The following is a 16,381-nucleotide window of genomic DNA, read 5'->3' as shown; positions in this document are numbered from 1 at the left end:
TTTATGTGCTTATTCATTTGTTGCACAATTATTTAATGCCATGTGATTTCAAGTCATTTTAGCAAGAAATAGAGTTAAAGAAAAGTCAGACCCAGAGATTCACCTTGTACATTGTGTACTGCTCACCCGTCTGCACTAATTTACACCCTCCTCCACAGACATATTCAATCATGTTTACTCATGGTTACTTAGACCTGTTCAGAACTACTCACCATTTGCAAGTATTCTTCTCTTATTACTTTCCCTTAATGTCTATACATTGCACATATGTGCGTCTATTATTTAAGGGTTTCACTATATACTTATGGTTGGAGGGTTTTTGAGAGTATGGGCCATATTTATCTTATTTGTCTTGTATTTCATTGTCTTCATATTTTAGCTCCTGCTGTATGATCAATGTCAAAAATACTGAACTATATCAAAGAGGAGTCAGGGAGTAACGGACATTATTCTGTTTAGAAGAGAGGCATCTCCCAGAAACCAGGAAACAGAAGAAAGAATTTTAATAGTAAATTCTTTTTTTCTTACATCCATAGGCTCACACACATACCTGCAAACTGATGTGTGGTTCCAAGTTTATTCCATGTCAATGTATAGGGGCCCAGGTCCTGAAGTGCCTGAAGGAGCAAGGGAGGATCCTTGTCTTTGTGGGGGAGGGAATTCACAAAACAAGGCACTCAGCGGAGTAGAGGAAAAGCCCAGTGTCTAGAACAAGAGTCAAGCCCAGGTGGCCCTGGTGTTAAGTTTCAGCCTGGGACTCCCTGTAGTCTTTCTGCTAGTGATTTCAAGGTCTGGGAAGGGCCAAACCCTCTTGCGAGTTATAACTACTTTCACTTTCAGAGAGTATAACAGACAAGGTATAGAAAGGAAGTTGAATGTCCAGAAATCGGACAAGGTACCTGGGAAACCCACTGCAAGGAATGGCTAAAGCTTAAATAGTTGAGTAATTACCATATTACCAGAGCTGAATATGAAAGAGACTATGGATTCTGACTCCACTTCCCATCCGTAAGCAGTTCTCTGACACCAGCTGGATGTCCTACAATTCAACTCAGCTACGGCAACCCACTCTGGTATTCTTGCCTGGAGAATGTCCACGGACAGAGGAGCCTGGCGGGCTGTAGTCCATGGTGTTGCAAAGAGTTGGACACAATTGAGTGACTAAGCATGCACACACATATGACACTCTACCTGGAGATAGTGTCAGATCTCACAAGTTAAGGGCTTGGTCCACAAGTTTGCCTCCTCCCCTCTCTTCAGATGACACTGGAAAATCAAGGCTGTCACTGGTGCTATAGACCCATGGGTTATAGACTATAGATTGGAAGTTCCACTGACTCCCCTCCTGGGATTCAATTAATTTGCTAGAGCAGCTCACAGAACTTGGAGAAACATTTACTTACTAGATTACCAGCTTATTATAAAAGGCTGTAACTCAGGACTAGCTAGATGGAAGCGATGCCTAGGGCTAGGTACAGGGAAAGTGCAAGGAGTTTCACACTCTCTCTGGGAGGCACCCCACTCTCCACATCTCCGTGTGTTCACCAATCAGAAGCTCTCTGAACCCTGTCTTTTTGGGGTGTTAGGGAGGCTTCAGTGTATAGGCATGAGTGATTAAAACATCGGCTGTTGGTATTGAGCTCAGCCTCCAGCCCCTTTCCCACCCTGGAGGTCAGCGGGGATGGGACTGGAAATTCCACCCCTCTAGTCAGTTAATTAGTTCTCCTAGCAACCAACCCTCATCCTTAGGTGTTTTCCAAAAGTCACCTTGTTAACATAACAAAAGATACCTTTATCTCTCTCAGAACAGGGAATATAAAGAATGTTAGGACTGAGGAACAAATATACATGTCTTATTACAAAGATATTATTGTATTTTTATATATTATATATTATAAAGTTATAAAAATTATATCTTTATAATTATATTTTATAAAGATCTTATTATATTCTTATTATAAAGATCTTATTGTAAACACAGTATCACAAAAGATCTTGGAAAGATCCTCTAGGACAGGGGTCCCCAAGCTCCCGGATCTAATGTCTGATGATCTGAGGTGGAGCTGATGTGATGATAAAAAAAATAAAGTGCACGATAAATGTAATGCATTTGAATCATCCCCAAGCAACCCCCCGACAGTGGAAAAATTGTCTTCCACAAAACCAGTCTCTGGTGCCAAAAACACTAGGGATTGCTGCTCTAGAATGAGTGGGGAGATGCTACTCAACTTCTCACACCCTTTGCTATTAAATTCTGCCAAAAGATGGAGAAGATGACTCGTTCACAAAATAGACTGTCTGGTTGAACTGTAATGTCATCATCCATTAACTTCTTGTTGCAGGAAAACCAAAACAACATGATAGTGAACGCTAATCCAAGGGATATTTGATGTTTATAATTGGGCTCAGCACTCAAATGTGATCTTCCATCCATCACAGTTCTTGTGCTCGAACCAACCATCTGTGCTTCTCAGAATTTTAAATCACATCTTGTTAAAATCTGTACACTCAAAACAGCTTCAACATTAACCCTCATTGTTACATGCCCTATTAACAGTTGTGTCACAGCCTTTTAAGCCAACTGGAACCGTGCTCTAGTAAATTGAGACCCGTATATATATTCTAGTACCTTCTGCCCACGGAATTCAGGAAATAGGTCTTGCCAGAGTTTAAGGGATATGTGCCATTTGGTATTAATGAAATTGTTATTGGTGGACACAAATCATGTTTCTTAGAACTGAAAGCTCTTAAAAAATCCATTTAATGAAAGCTAATTTTGAAAAGAACTATTTATTTCGATAATGATTCATTTCTAGAATGACTCTAAGGATGGATGATCTTTTATTGAACTTGAAGCAGGATTTTGACTTTCCCAGGATTTTGACTCTCACTATTTATGATTCACGTTGTAAAATATACGCAACCACCTCTGTAATGATTTAGAGAAAATTAAATGAATGTTTTTGAAAAATGAAAACTAGAAAGGGCATTGTGTGTTTACTCTCTGGCAATGAATGTTTTCCCCCAAATTGGCTTCGTTCGATAAATAGATACTTGGAAAAATTTTAAAGTGAGAATGTACTTAGGACAGCAAAGAATAAAAACAAAATGAATAAGGATAAATTTAAAAAGAAAAAAAAATTCGCCACCTACTTCAAAAAGTAGCAAGGAAAGATCGGGTGAGGAGGAAACAGAACGGAGTTTCGTGCATTTCCTACTGTTTGCTTCACCCATTTTTTTTTCTTTCAGCTGCTTAAAATGAGAATGTCATCTGCCTTATGAATCCTCCTAGAACCCTAACCAAGGTCTTGTTTGCTCAAATTGAACTTTCTGAAATCTGTCCTAACGGCAAGGTAGGAGTTAGCAAGTGGGAAGTATTTTATTGTATTTTGGGGATGGTTCTGTCATGTAGAAAATTTCTATTGAAACATTCATTCATTTTCATTGCTTTTGAGATATCTTGTAAAAAAAATTTTTCCCCTACCCTTTTGGTTCTTTTGGCTAGCCTAATAATTAAATTGACACAAGACCTAATAACAGAAGGAAAAAAAGAAAATGAATTACTTATGTACAGAGGTCTTATGTTTAGGACTCAAAGAAATGAACAAAGCAGGCAGCTTTTATACTTTTTAAACAAAGAATTAAGTTTATGAAGAGCTGACAAGACAAAGAAACCCAGGTTTGCTTAACTAGTGAAGAAATTTGTTTACACAGAATTTGTTTACACAGATTTCTTGGCCCTGAGTTCCCTCTCTCTGGTGGTAAGAAGGCCTCCCCATCTCTTGGTACAGGGAAGGGACTTTCACATGGCAGATTAACTTCCTACTTTCATGGGGACAGAGAAGAGGGTCAGAGTGTCCTTGGACCAGCTGTTTCTCAAGTAATTTTAATTCAAAATAATCAATATTCCACTTTGGCATATTTGGGAACAGCCTGTCCTGGGCCTCATGCGTACAGTGTTTATTACTTTTAAATATACACAGCAATTAGGCCCAGGATAGCAAAACATTGTCCAAGTAATCAGACTTGATGAATATATAAAAATGGTTTCCAATTAATGTATCAATGATTTATAAACAAGCAGTTCCCTGGAGCACTTCCAAATATTTGAAAACTGGAATTACTTACAGAAGGATTCAACAGGCTATATTTTGTCCCCCCTCAAATTAATTTCGAATACACCATTTACTCAGTACAGCCCTTCTTTACAAATAATGAAAAGACACACAAGTCCAGCCCTTGCGTGTGTTATCACAAATGTCCAATTTTGTGAAGTCTGAATTATGAGAGTTTGTACGTTTAGAGGCTTGAAGTGGTCTATTCTCATGTTTCTCTAAACCCGTTGGATCTGTAGGGTCCCCTGAAAAGGAACAGGGATTCCTCAAGATCTTATCACATCATTCTTGTCCTGGTAAGTACAATTCAAAAGAACAAACAGTGGTTGTCTCAAAGGTAGTAATGTTAAGTGGCATAAAATGAGTCATTTGAGCTTTAAAAATTACATTAAGGTAAAATTTCATGAATTTAAGTCTTTATCTCCTACTTAAGCCTTTCTCTGGCTTCCCTGGTGACTCAGATGATAAAGAATCCACCTGCAATGTGGGAGACCCCTCCCTGGGTTGGGAAGGTCCCCTGGAGAAGGGAATGGCTACCCACTCCAGTATTCTTACCTGGGAAATCCCATGGACAGAGGAGCCTGGCAGGCTACAGTCCATGCGGTGGCAAAGAGTCAGACATGACTGAGTGACTTTCACTTCACTAAGCCTTTCTCACTCTCTCTTTTTTTTTAAAAGAAATATTTATTTATAGTTACTTTTTTGTTTGTCTTAGTAGCAGCATGCAGGATCTTCAGCTGTAGCACGTAGGATCTAGTACCCTGACCAGGGATCGAACCCAGGTCCCCTGCATTGGGAGCTTGGAGTCTTGGTCACAGGACCACCAGGGAATTCCCTTGAGCCCTTCTCTTAAAGTCCAATTCTGAAATTAAATTACTTAAAAAAAGTTTTTCTATCCAGACTGACCTTAATTATCTTCATCTAAGAGTCCTGGCACAAAGAAGGGGACGAGAGTCTAACTGTGGGTCGGTCTGCACTGGCCACATCCAAGATCCTTGAGAGACTTGGCAAGTTTCAGTGTGTTTGCTTGTTAAGGAGAACAGACATATTTCTTGAACTGAAATGTTTTTTATTTGTTCAAGAAATACAATGGACTTTCATTTGGCTATAAAAACAGAGTAGAGATTGTGTCTTATTCTTCTTCTGGTGCTAGCAAAGCTCCTGGCACGTGGCCAGTATTCACAACACGTTTGATTAATGAATGAATGAAGAAATAAATGGAATGGTATGGTGTGAGATTGATGCCAACCAGAGTTCTTGGCCTTCCTCAATCAATAGCAATTGATCAGAGGCCAGACAAGAAATTCAGGCAAGGGCTTCCCTGGTGGCTTAATGGTAAAGAATATGCCTGCCAATGCAGGAGACATGGGTTAGATCCCTGGTCCAGGAGGATCCCACAAAGCATGGAGCAAATAAGCTATAGCACAACTATTGAGCCTGTGCTCTAGAGCCCGGGAGCTGCAGCTACTGAGCCTGAGCGTCATAGAGCCCATGCTTAGGAACAAGAGAAGCCCCCCAAATGAGAAACCTACGCACTGCAATGAAGAGTAGCCCCTGCTCGCTCAAACTAGAGAAAAGCCCGCATAGCAACGAAGACCCACCACAGCCAAAAATAAACAAATAAATAAAACGATTAAAAGAAATTCAGGCAAGGCTTTACTGAGGCCCCTGGGAGTGAGAACAAATAGGTTCCCTTGCTTGCTTGTTCCTGCAGAAGGGGAACGGGGTGGGGAGGCCAAGCTTGTTCCTTTTAAGGGGTGAGGGTAGGGTTGTGTCCAGGGGTTGGGCCAGAAGGGTGGCTTAGGTGGTTTGTCCACCCCTCTGGTGGTGGTGATCCATCCTAAAGGAAATCAGTCCTGAATATTCAATGGAAGGACTGATGCTGAAGCTGAAACTCCAATCCTTTGACCACCTGATTCAAAGAATTGACTCATTGGAAAAGACTCTGATGCTGGGAAAGATTGAAGGCAGGAGAAGGGGATGACAGAGGATGAGATGGTTGGATGGCATCACTGACTCGATGGACATGAGTTTGAGTAAATTCTGGGAGTTGGCGATGGACAGGGAGGCCTGGTGTGCTGCAGTCCATGGGGTTGCAAAGAGCTGAACTGGTGGCGGTGAGTGCAGGCTCAGTACCCTGCTTTTGCTTCCAACACCCTGTTTTTGCTGCATGCTCCATCAGAAGTGGCAGTTGGGATTTTTGGTCTATTTGTATCTGTTGTCCATAATTTGCTGGACTGCATAGGCACGCAGTTATTTTTAGTCCCTTATAGTTTCTTTGTATTTATGTTGTTGCTGGAGGAGAGGTGAACCCAGGTGCAAGCACTGCAGCACTGGGCTAGTTCCTAGGTTCCAGCCTGTCTCATCCCCAGGCTCTTCTTCCTTCAGGTCTCTAGTCTTGTCAGCTCCACTGGCCAGAGCTGATTGGATCAGAGTGGGGATTAGAGCCAGGATCTCCAGGAGTTGGTGATGGACAGGGAGTCTTGGCGTGCGTCCATGGGGTCGAAAAGAGTCAGACATGACTGATCGACTGAACTGAACTCTCTCTCCAGGAGTCAGGGTTAAAGCATGGTTGTCTGTCTTGTCTATGCTGGGTGCTTGTAAACTGGGGTGTCTTTGAGGGGGTAACCTCCTGTCATGTACACGGAGAGGCAAAGCTCTTCAGGGAGAGCCATTGAGAAAGGCAGGAGCTAGGGAGCAGGTCCCACTAAGGGGATGGAGTTGCCTGCTAGCTGCTTCCATCCTGCTCTGGGCTACTGAGATACCCCTGTACTGCCTAGTACCTCCTGTTGTTGTTCAGTCACTCAGTTGTGTTCGACTCTTTGGGACCCCCATGGACGGCAGCACGCCAGGGATCTCTGTTCACTATCTCCCGGAGTTTGCTAACTCATGTCCATTGAGTCGGTGATGCTATCTGACAATCTCATCCTCTACTGCCCCCTTCTCCTTTTGCCTTCCTCCTCTTTACTTAAACCCATTTGAATGGGTTTCTGTTACTTTCATCAAAACAACTTGACAAAGATGAGACATTTTGAATTGCACTTTCCCTTTCTGGCTGGAGTTTTCCGAAGGGAGAATACAGACTATGAAGTATATCAGAGGCATATGATCAAGTCTCCTCTTTACTGGCAGGAGTAATTTTTTAAGTGCCCACTTCTAAGAACTCGCCAGCATTTTTCTTCCTGATATTCCTCTCCCAGTATAATCCTGTGAAGGAATGTAATTCTATGGTTATTTCTGTTTTCCAAATTAAAAATGGCAACTGAGAAAGAAAACTGTCCCAAACAAGATCTGGTACACACAATTTTTTTTTTTTTTTTGCAAACAATTTGGAACTCCTGGGAGATAATTAACATTTCTGAGCAATTTTCTGATTTTGAAAAGTTATATACCTACATCCCCACCCAACTGACTGTCTGTGTTTTTAAAAGTCTGGGGTCACCAGGCATATTGTATATTGTATCATATCGAAGTATAACTACAAACATCTAAAAGCATGATTCTTATATAAGTATAAATATAAGACACATGCTTATATTTGACAAATGTGTCAAAAGTTTTATTTAACACATTAATGAGAGATCCAGGTATCTTAAAAATTATGGGGAATACTGAATACCATCAATGAAAGGCTGCTCACTTAAGAATGCAGGACTGGTTAAAGTCCTTGCGTGCATGCTTGATCGATCAGTTGTGTCTGACTCTTTGCAACCCCATGGACTGTAGCCTGTCAGGCTCCTCTGTCCATCGGGATTCTCCAGGCAAGAACACTGGAGTTCGTTGCCGTCCCCTCCTCCAGGGGATCTTCCCAACCCAGGAAGTGAACTGGGGTCTCCTGAATTGTAGGCAGATTCTTTACCAGCTGAGCTACCAGGGAAGCCCAGTTAATGTCCTGTGTGACAATAAAGGGGCTTCTCGGTTGTGCTAGTGGTAAAGGACCCACCTGCCAATGCAGAAGCCATAAGAGACTCAGGTTTGATTGCTGGTTCAGAAAGATCCTCTGCAGGAGGGCATGGCAACCCACTCTGGTATTCTTGCCTGGAGAATCCCATGGGCTGAGGAGCTTGCCACGATACAGTCCATAGGGTCGCAAAGAGTTGGATGTGACTGAAGTGACTTAGCACGCATGACAATAAAATGGTATTATAACTTTTGTGATTTTTTTTCTTACAGACAGAAATAATTTCATTTTTACAGAATAGAAAACTAGTAGTTAACTTTCAGCTTCTCTAATTAAAGGTAATAATTCTGAAATAGGTGCATTCTTCTGAAGGATTAAATAAACCTTAGGGGGGTGCAGGTATTAAACGATTTTCCACTCTAATACTGAAAAGTCACACAAGCTTCTTTCTTATTTCCAAGTTTTGAAAGATTTTTCTTAACAGCCACTTTTTTTTTCTTTTCCATAAATATCTCTAACAGAAGGGATATCTTTGAGTTGGCTGGCTCTTCTCTAGTGGAAAATTTGAAATAAAACTTTGACACATGCTCTTTTCAATCTGGCTAAGAAATTGCTTTAACCCTTCAATATTAAAAATTATCAATGAGATCATCCAAATACCAGAATGCAACTGTTTCTTTGATAGGTTATTTCACTTGTTTTTGATAATCTGAAGCCATGCCCAAAGGCTCAAACTAAAACACACAATTTAAAGGCAATTTTGAGCTTCCCAGGTGGCACTAGTGGTAAAGAACCCACCTGCCAATGCAGGAGACATAAGAGACGAGGGTTTGATCCCTGGGTCAGGAAGATCCCCTGGAGAAGGGAATGGCACCCCACTCCAGTATTCTTGCCTGGAGAACCCCACGAACAGAGGAGCCTGGCGGGCTGTAGTCTGTGGGGTCACAAAGAGTCAAACATGAATGAAGCGACTTAGCACGCACGCAAAGGCAATTTAAATAACAAGGAATTCTTCATGCATCTATACCATTTTTATTTTTCATCATTAATTTTTTAGCATTTAAGTGACAAATTTGTTATATTCAGATGTAGGTGGAAAATATTGTTTTGGTTAAAATGTAAAACCTTTATACAAAGTGCTATTATTTTATTAGAACACTGCACCTTGGCAAGAAATAAAAGTAGCTTTCAATTCAGCTCAGTTCAGTCACTCAGTCATGTCCAACTCTTTGCAACCCCATGGACTACAGCATGCAAACTGTAGCTTTATTATATCCATTTGATATATATTAGCATTTAACACATCATAATGGCACACTCCAAGTTACTTGTTACATTTCACCATTAGATATTGAGGTCTGTCTACTGGTTTTGTGGGTAAAACTTTCTCCCTCTTTAGACAGAAATATTTTGGTGAACCATGATTCTATAAATATAAAATACAATGGAAAATTCTTTTCTGTTTCTTTTTCATTGCTTACCTTTTTAGTTGAATCCTTCTGTGGCAATTTTATATTTTCTTGGATTAAAAAAAAAAAGACACTCAGCCCTGTGTGTTTAGCTTTCCCTGTTACAAGATTTCATTTTTAGTGGAGAGTCTAAGTTTTAATTATAAAAGTATTTGTATCACTCACATTTTGCAAATAATGCACAGCGAAATACATCTCTCTCATGTTTGTTTTGTATGGGAGTGCTGTTGAGCAACTGGCAATCATTGAAAGGTCTTTAGAGCAAAACTGAGGTTTCCCTAAGGAAGAAGGAATTTTGCTCGGGGGCTGCTGCTTCATCTCCTTCCCCAGCCCCCAACCCCAACCTCAGCCTCAGTTTCATCTGCTCTAAGGATTTTAGGCCTGCCAGACCCCACAACTGTGGAAACCAAGTCCTTGAAATAGCTCTCTTTAAATGTACAAATGTCCATCAGCAGATGAATGGATAAGAAAGCTGTGGTACATATACACAACGGAGTATTACTCAGCCATTAAAAAGAATACATTTGAATCAGTTCTAATGAGGTGGATGAAACTGGAACCTATTATACAGAGTGAAGTAAGCCAGAAAGAAAAACACCAATACAGTATACTAATGCATACATATGGAATTTAGAAAGATGGTAACAACAACCCTGTGTACGAGACAGCAAAAGAGACACTGATGTATAGAACAGTCTTTTGGACTCTGTGGGAGAGGGAGAGGGTGGGATGATTTGGGAGAATGGCATTGAAATATGTATAATATCATATATGAAACGAGTCGCCAGTCCATGTTCGATGCACAATACTGGATGCTTGGGGCTGGTGCACTGGGACGACCCAGAGGGATGGTATGGGGAGGGAGGAGGGAGGAGGGTTCAGGATGGGGAACACATGTATACTTGTGGCGGATTCATTTCGATATTTGGCAAAACCAATACAATATTGTAAAGTTTAAAAATAAAATTAAAAAAAAATTAAAAAAGCAAAAAAAAAAAGAAAAAGAAATGTACAGCGTATGTAGTTTGCATGTATGTGTGCGTGTGCATGGGTGTATGCATGTGTTTATATAGGTGTGCATTCTACTGGTTCAGTTTCTGTGGTAGGAACTCTGACTGCTAACTTTGAATCGGTAAACTGCTGCTGCTGCTGCTAAGTCGATTCAGTCGTGTCCGACTCTGTGCGACCCCAGAGACGGCAGCCCACCAGGCTCCCCCGTCCCTGGGATTCTCCAGGCAAGAACACTGGAGTGGGCTGCCATTTCCTTCTCCAATGCATGAAAGGGAAAAGTGAAAGTGAAGTCGCTCAGTCGTGTCCGACCCTCAGCGACCCCATGGACTGCAGCCTTCCAGGCTCCTCCGTCCATGGGCAGGTTAGGAAGTTGCAAACTGACCCCCCATCTCCCCATTCCCTAGGAAGAAATTCCCTTTGAAGAACTTAACTCTTTTTACTTTTTGTAAATTAATTAATTTGTTTTAATTGGAGGCTAATTACTTTACAATATTGTAGTGGTTTTTGCCATTAAAATTAGCCACCCCCCCAAATCTGAGACCATTATGTTTTCTGCTGCTGCTAAGTCTCTTCAGTCGTGTCCGACTCTGTGTGACCCCACAGACGGCAGCCCACCAGGCTCCCCCGTCCCTGGGATTCTCCAGGCAAGAACACTGGAGTGGGTTGCCATTTCCTTCTCCAATGCATGAAAGTGAAAAGTGAAAGTGAAGTCGCCCAGTCGTGCCTGACTCTTAGCGACCCCATGGACCCCTACCTTCTAGGCTACTTTAAATCTCCCCCTTCTTTCCTACCTTCCTTCTATTATTCTTCTACTCCTTGTATTTCCAGATTTGAATACCATTCATCAAACACACAATAACCTCAGGTTCATGTTGTTAAGAGGATAGGGCAGTATGGAATGTGTTTCTTTTGAAATCACCGTTCTCAATCGCAAACAACAGAAATTTACTACAGTGGATTGAAGCAAAAAAAAAAAAAAGAAGAAGAGGAATGTATTAAAAGGGCAATGGGCAGCTCAGATGAGTGGAGAATGCTGTACAGAGATGCTTGGAAAATGGCCAGTAGTATGTCCCAGCAGCACCCAGGAACTGGTCAGACACCTGCAGCAAAGCAGCCTGTTGAGGATCTGGCGACCCCCCTAACTGACTGCTGGCTGCTCTGCCTAGGTCCCCCCCCCGCCCGCAACATCCCCCAGTTTAGCCTCCACGTCTGCCTAGGAAATTCAAGCAGTGTTGTTGCTGACACTTTCCACAAGAATGCATTCTCCACTGTCCCACATTTTTAGGTCATCAACTCCTGGTTCAGGTCCGAGGTTGGTACAATCCATCGGCTGTGCCTGGGTCACATGCTGGTGCCCTAGGGGTAAGGAGGTTGGGAGAATATTTGGTACCTTTGGTTTCTGTATGGGAAGGAGACCTCTGCTTGGTGGGAAGTTCTCCAAATACAGGGAAAGGATTTGGATGGGGGTCAAAGAGGACAATCGTCCACTATGGTGCCTTCGGGCACCACCCCTCTGTGGAAGTCAGCACGACCGTGGCAGCCTAGATTCCGTAGAGCTCTCATACTGGAGCGCCTGGATGTTACCAGCAAGGGGAGTAGAGCTGGATGAGACTGGGAGGAGCAGGTGGAGCAGCCACATGGCTGGAGGGCACCTTAAGATGGTACTCTAGGGCCTCATGAAATGTGGAGGACCAGAGGGGAAAAGGGAATCTGCACAGAGTGACCTGGCCAACACCCATCCTTAAAGGAGCATCTCTGAACGATGCCTGTGGAGAAGAGCCGGGTCTGCAGACCTTCCCGTTGCCATCTGATGAGAGCATCCCAAGAATAGCTGATCTCCAGGCACCTGCTCGACTTCCAACAGGACTGATGCCCACCTGTGCCTGGAGGCTTTGCTTGGCTCATCTTACCAAAAGGGGTGACATCCCTGCTTCAGCATACAAAGGCATTTATAACCCTTCTTTGTCCCTACCTGCAAAACCTGGAGATGCTGGTGGTCATGGAGCATCGATGCTGTCTGCCCACCCAGCATCTGTGCTTGGGTGCATCTGAACAAAACCAGCCTAGAGATTTTATTCATGGATTGTTTGACCCCTGCCACTCCTCCTTGCCTCAGGTTGGGACAGTGGTGAAAGTTACCTCTTGTTTACCATGTTCCAGCATATAACACATGTTTGTAAAATCAACCTGCAAAAGATGTAATGATTGGCAGCTGCCATATCACTTAGGAATGCTTTCAGTTGCTGGTAAGAGAAAACACCATCTGCAAAGTTTAAACAAATACGGGTTTAATGTGCATCTAACAGTGGCAGTTGCCGTTATTGCTTCAGACTCAAAGACATTAATTAAAGCTATCATTTTTGTAACTCAAAGGACTTCTCCCTCACGATCATTATAATGAACTGGATATTTGTGTCCCTCCAAATTTCACGTGTTGAAACCCTAATCCAAATAAGGTGAGGCCTTTGAGAGGGAATTAGGCCATGAGAGTGGAGCCCTCATAAATGAAGTTAGCGCCCTTATAAGAAGAGGCCAGTGGGTTGACCAGCTCTATTTTTGTCAGACGAGCCTGGCCCCCTTATTTAGGACTTCCAGTCCCTAGAACTATAAGAAATAAGTTTATGTTGTTCATAAGCTATCTAGTCATTCTATGATACTTCTTTATAGTAGCTCTAACTGATCAAGACTGTCATAATGTTCAGTTCACTTCAGTTCAGTTGCTCAGTCATGTCCAACTCTTTGCAACCCCATGAACCACGCATGCCAGGCCTCCCTGTCCATCACCAACTCCCGGAGTCCACCCAAAGCCATGTCCATTGAGTCAGTGATGCCATCCAACCATCTCATCCTCTGTCGTCCCCTTCTCCTCCTGCCCTCAATCTTTCCCATCATCAGGGTTTTTTCAAATGAGTCAGCTTTTTGCATCAGGTGGCCAAAGTATTGTCGTAATATAGCTGATTGTAATAGCTCTAGGCATTGTGGTTGCATTCTAGCTGCAGGCAGGTGCGAAGGGAACTTCTGAATCTCTTTCTTGAGGAAAGCAGAGGCTTTCCCAGGAACCTACCATTTCTGGCTTATCATCCAGAAACATGTCACATAGCCATCTGTAACTACAAGGGATCCTGGGAAATATTTACCATTTCCTGCATATATAGGCGAGGTAGGCACTTCTTTGTCAATCTCATTCTTCTTAATGAGACTGAAAAATGAGTGGGTTAGGCAGCCAACAGTGACTTCTTTCATTGCCAAGTTTTATAATTCCTCGCAATATTGATTCGTAAACTCATCATTCCTTCACTGGCTACTGGTGCTTGCTAACCCACAGTTTGTGACCGGCAACAAAAACTTGCCCTCCAAATTATGGAAGTAAAATGATTAACAAAATTCTACCCAGTAATCAACGTTTTTGAAATTAGATATTACCATTATCTAACTGTAGGCAAATACAATCAATTTTGTGGAATGCTACACTGCTGACAAAGCATCGAGAAACATTGTGATTTTGAAAATCAGATGTGGAGGGGAGAAACTGCATAATTTTTAATTCTTGAAATAGATGATAAAACATAGTACAAAGAAAGAGACTTGGTTTCTAGTCCTATTTCAGTCAATACATAGCTATGTGACTTCTGGCAAGTCCGTTTTTGTTTTCTTCTCCATACAATGATAATCTTTTCATCAAATGTAATCATAATCTACCTTTGTTATTGTCAGATCAGAAAATTCATGACTCTTTGTAATTAGTATTTGTCTTTGATTCTATGTGAGTGAACAATAAATAAATCGTCATGTGTTCACTCCTTGAGCGTGCACGCTCAGTCATGTCCGACTCTTTTGTGACTCCATGGACTGTAGCCCACCAGGCTCCTCTGTCCATGGGATTTTCCAGGCAAGAATCCTGGAGTGGGTTGCCATTTCCTTTTCTAGGGGATCTTCTTGACCCAGGGATTGAGCTCATGTCTCTTGCGTCTTCTGCATTGGCAGGAGGATTCTTTACACTGGTGCCACCTGGGAAGTCCTATGTTCATTCCATGCTGCTGCTGCTGCTAAGTCGCTTCAGTCGTGTCTGACTCTGTGCAACCCCATAGACGGCAGCCCACCAGGCTCCCCTGTCCCTGGGATTCTCCAGGCAAGAACACTGGAGTGGGTTGCCATTTCCTTCTCCAATGCATGAAAGGGTAAAGTGAAAGTGAAGTCTCTCAGCTGTGTCCGACTCTCAGCGACCCCATGGACTGCAGCCCACCCGGCTCCTCCATCCACGGGATTTTCCAGGCAAGAGTACCAGAGTGCGGTGCCATTGCTGTTCATTCCATGGGTCTTCTTAAATTCAAGAGCTGTGTTTTGAGCACCTATGTGTGCTGGGAAACAGAGGTACCAAGGGTGAATCTCTTTGTTATGTTGATGACCAGTAATCTTTGGTATTACTTTTGCAAAAAGATTACAACTGGCTGAAGGTTCTGATGATGGTTAGCATATTTTACCAATAAATTATTTTAAGTGTTCAAAGTAGATCATTTTTTTTTTTGGTGTATAGTTGCTTTACAATGTTATGTTAGCTTCTGCTACACACCAAAGTGAATTAGTTATTCATATACATATATCCCTTCTTTTTTAGATTTCCTTTCCATTTAGGTCATCACTAAGCACTGAGTAGAGTTCCCTGTGCTATACAGTAGGTTATCATTAAGTAATAAAATGTTTTTAAACTAAAGTATGTACATTGTTTGGACATAATGCTATTGCACACTTAATATACTGCAGTATGGCATAGACAAAATTTTATATATTAATACACTGGGAAACAAAAAAATTCGTGTAACTCACTTTATTGCAGTATTTGCTTTATTGTGGTGGCCTGGAATTGAATCTGCCATATCTCTGAGATCTGCCTGTATAGTCCAGAGGTAAAACACCAGATATAGCCAAGCTGTCAGGGATCACAAACTCCCTGGTTCTGTGGCCCTGGCTAAGCCACATCATCTCTCCGTCTCTTCTGTAATATGGGACAACAGTGTTAATGGTCTGGGCTTCCCAGGTGGCGCTAGTGGTAAAGAACCCACCTGCCAATGCAGGAGACAGAAGAGATTCGGTTCGATCTCTCGGTTGGGAAGATCCCCTGGAGCAGGGCATAGCAACCCGCTCCAGGATTCTTGCCTGGAGAGTCCCATGGACAGAGGAGCCTGGTGGGCTACAGTCCATGGGGTCGCAAAGAGTTGGACATGACTAAAGTGACTTACTATGCACACAGTGTTAATGGTCAAGTTCAGAGAGTTTTTTAAGATATAAAGGTTTAATGAACCCACAGTCATGACCTAGAAAGTGCTAGCTCTCATTCCCCCTTCTCAGACTACCCACTAAGGACACCCTCTTTTCCTGGACTGTCTTTCCTGGCCAAGCTGAATTTTCATTTCCCTCAAGAACTTTTCTTGAGGGCCCAGTTTTAAACTCATCAAGGTGATTATTAAGTACACAGTGAAATCTGACAATATGCGAATGAGAGAAGCAGGATGTCAACACTCCCTGAGCGAGCAGGGGCAGGTGGAACTTGGCTGCTCTGAGTGCCAGGTCACAACTCTCGTTAGTCTAACAGCACGGGGTATCATGTGGCCGAGACTGCCCTTTGTAGGCAAAGTTACACAATCTGCCTACAAAGTCAGACAGTTAAAATGTTTCTTTCCATTCAATTTTGCTTTGAACCTAAAACTGCTCTAAAAAATTAAAATTTGGCAATTAACAAAAAACAAGATAGAACCCCCAAACAGTCATTTTTAATTTTCTTAGTGTCTGAAGAGTGTTTAAAGTTTATATTTACTTAATGATTTTTTTTCCAAGTAAAAATTTGAAAAATTGTTCAAGAGCTAATTAGTATTTAGTAGCCCTTTTGG

Source organism: Bos grunniens, chromosome 20, assembly GCF_055505025.1.
Source record: "Bos grunniens cultivar Pamir isolate PY7600 chromosome 20, Bosgru_T2T1.0, whole genome shotgun sequence".
In the NCBI taxonomy this organism is placed as follows: Eukaryota; Metazoa; Chordata; class Mammalia; order Artiodactyla; family Bovidae; genus Bos; species Bos grunniens.
The sequence above is the reverse complement of the archived record's forward strand: the minus strand, read 5'-3'. Positions refer to the sequence as shown.